This window comes from Triticum dicoccoides, chromosome 3A (assembly GCF_002162155.2).
Source record: "Triticum dicoccoides isolate Atlit2015 ecotype Zavitan chromosome 3A, WEW_v2.0, whole genome shotgun sequence".
NCBI lineage: Eukaryota > Viridiplantae > Streptophyta > Magnoliopsida > Poales > Poaceae > Triticum > Triticum dicoccoides.
This window is the reverse complement of record NC_041384.1, coordinates 691,891,683-691,895,313: the sequence shown is the minus strand read 5'-3', so window position 1 is coordinate 691,895,313 and position 3,631 is coordinate 691,891,683.

Here is a 3,631-nt window from a genome sequence, read left to right as displayed (position 1 = left end):
CGAGGAGGTTTGCCTTTTGGTGTGTGTATGTGTGCGTCTATATTGTACTCTTTTTGCTAAAAGCGGTCAGATTGTATTTATGCGTGAAAATTGTGACATCTGTTGATCACATAGGGTTATCATCAATGGCTAGAGTCGCTACACTGGACACACTTTCATATAAAGAAAAAAATGTATTCAAAGTACTACAATTTGCTTTTAGTGCAACTAATTTGGTTTTGATCTTACATAACTACGTGCATAGTTTATAATTTTAGGATTCGAGCACAATAATTTTTTTGTACAATATATCAATATATTTAATTTCTCCAAAACTAAAAGTTTCCAGCCCAACGACTTTTTTGTTGTGTCCTCATTGAATAAAGCATTGCTTCCAACAGAATAAAAATAGAACATAAAATAAACTCAAATGATAAGTGTCAAACATGTGGCATGAAACAATCTGGTTCTGAGTTTTTTAAACTAAAGTTGCCATCCGAAAGAAAGTTGTCATGCTTGACAACTAAAGTTGCCATTCCCGCGTCACTAAACTTTTCATAGAAAACGTTCGGAGTTGCCATGTGTTCATGCCACACGTGTGGCACTTCATTTGGGAAAATACTTACATTAGATAGTTCAATTGTGTTTCAAACAAAGTAAAAAAGAATCCATTAAAATAAATTGGCTCATGATTTTTTTAAATTTGTGGGAGTCGAATATGGAGATGGCAGTCACGAAACAGACATGTTGGACAATGGAACGCTCGATGGAGTTGACCTGAGGGTTTAATACTTTTGTACCATAATTATTTTGGACCCTACGGAATATAAAAAACATTTTTCCTTTATTCCATTGAATTTGAATGTGTTTGACCAAAGTTAAATTTGATTTGAATTATTGAATCTAGGTCAAAAATTGAAGGTAAAAAAGTATTTCCCTACCTATCAAAATTACGAGGAATTTCTCAAAATTTCATTGAAACTTCGAACCCTGGTTGATACAGTTGTGCTTGAGTACAAACTAGCATCACACCCGCACTCCCTGTCAGCGAAAACGACGTGCTTGCCCTGTTCGTCCAAATGGCCCATAAGGACTGGAGACCACTCCACGCGTGCCATGCCGAGGAGGTCATCTGCCGGTTGGATCGTAGGTCAAGTGGTATCGACACGACGAGTGCATGGTGGATGACGAGGTCTGGAAGATGAAGATTTGTTTTTGCGAGTAAAGATGAAAAGAAGTTGTAGAGGGATATTATACCGAGAAGTTGCACTTGTCGTCGTGATCAAGGGCGAGTTAGGTGCCCAAACACCACTACAAGACTGCTCGTTCCATGCTCACGTTAGTGCAATTCTGGATGCAATAAGCTCCCCTAGAAATGTACATTTAGTTCTCTCTTTTCCTTCACTTTTTTGAGTTGGATTTTCCTTTCTTTTTTCAGGATAGCAATGTAGTACTCGAATAGCCACTACTGGAATCTGGCACTTTGCCATTTGCCAAGGCATGGTCGGCTGATGGCAAAGGCTTTGCCATCTGCCAGCAAATAGCAAACAGTTTGTCTGAAACCCTGCCGGCAAAGACTTCTTTGCCGTCTGCTGGCTGATGGCAAAGAGCCTGTGGCTTTGCCATCAGCTGGCAGATGGCAAAACCTCTTAACGGGGTTAGCCCCGTTAGAAGGCTAACGGCATACTTTGCCATCAGACAGCAGATGGCAAAGGCTGCAGGCTCTTTGCCGTCTGCCAGCAGATGGCAAAGTATGCAGGCTCTTTGCCGTGTGGCAGCTGATGGCAAAGGCTGCATGCTTTGCCGTCTGCCAGCACATGGCAAAGAGGTTTGCCATCTGCTGGCAGATGGCAAAGAGCCCAAATAGGCCAGCCCAATTTTTACAGTAGATGACACGTGGCCTCTTTGCCATCTGCCAGCTGATGGCAAAGCTCTTGGCCATCTGCCAGCAAATGGCAAAGTGACTATATTGCCCCATTTAATTTTGTTTCTTCTTATATCAATTCATTTTCACAAAATATCAAACACAAATATATTTATATGACCAATATAGCATATTCAACACATATTACCAATAGTCATGAACACATATATCCAATACATGTTACCAATAGTAGCAAGTTTCATCCGTACATATACATAGTTTCATCAATATTACACAATTTCAAACATAGGTAACAAGTTTCACAAGGTCAAAACAAAAATTAAATACAAGCACTCCATCAACCCAAGCTTCCGTGATCTTAAGCAAATCCGTAAAATGGGAAAGAAGAAAGTTAGAAGAAAAAGACTAGAAGAAGAAGATTATTATGATGCAACTAAAATGTGAAGATTATTATGATGCAACTTATATCTGTAAAATAGGTCATTTTGGAGCTAAGTATGGTTATTATGTCATTTTTGAGCTAGCTAAGCATACTAAGTCATTTTGGTGTAAAACATGCTAAGGTCATTCTAGAGCTAAGTAAGGTTATTATGTCATTTTGGAGCTAGCTAAGCATGTGAAGTCATTTAGGAGCTAAAATATGTCATTTCTTAAGCATATTATGTCATTTTAGAGTAAGCTAAGCATATTAAGTCATTTTAGAGGAAAATATGCTAAGTATAGGTCATTTTAGAGCTATCCTAGGTTAAATAGGTCATTTTGAAGCTAGCTAAGCATATTAAGTCATTTTGGAGAAAAAAATGCTAAGTATATGTCATTTTAGAGCTATCCTAGGTTAAATAGGTCATTTTGGAGCTAATTAAGCTTATTGTGTAATTTTTGAGCTAGCTAAGCATATTGAGTCATTTTGGAGGGAAAAAATGCTAAGTATAGGTCATTTTAGAGCTAGCCTAGGTTAAATAGGTCATGTTGGAGCTAAGTAAGGTTATTATGTCATTTTGGAGCTAGCTAAGCATATGAAGTCATTTAGGCCCTAAAATATGTCATTTCTTAAGCATATTATATCATTTTAGAGCTAGCTAAGCATATTAAGTCATTTTGGAGGAAAAGATGCTAAGTATAAGTCATTTTAGAGCTATCCTAGGTTAAATATGTCATTTTAAGCTAGCTAAGCATATTAAGTCATTTTGGAGGAAAAATGCTAAGTATAGGTCATTTTAGAGCTATCCTAGATTAAATATGTCATTTTGGAGCTAATTAAGCTTATTATGTCATTTTTGAGCTAGCTAAACATATTGAGTCATTTTGGCGGAAAAAATGCTAAGTATATGATTATGTCGCTAGTATCCATATGGCAGAGAACCCGGGCTGACATGACTAGTCATAGAACCAAGGTGGCACAAACGTACAGGGACATGCATACATGACCCGTCAATGCACGTGTCGGTCATCAGCGAGTGCAACCAAGTCGTAGCAAGCTACAAGGACTTCGGTGATACACCGCGTGACATTTCCCCGTAGGGACAGACATAGGAGCAAAGAAGGACACATGTCGGTCAATCCATGTGTTCCGGAGCAGTAGCGAACTACCGTGGCTCAGTGGAAGCACCAGGAGGCATTTCCCTGTATGGAAGGCTACCAAAGGCACACGACTAGGTGTCGAATCCCACACATACAATGCATTTCAAACATACACACATTATGCACGATATGTGTAGATACAACATGGCATCACAACAAAACTCTATTAAGCAAAACACTTGGGAA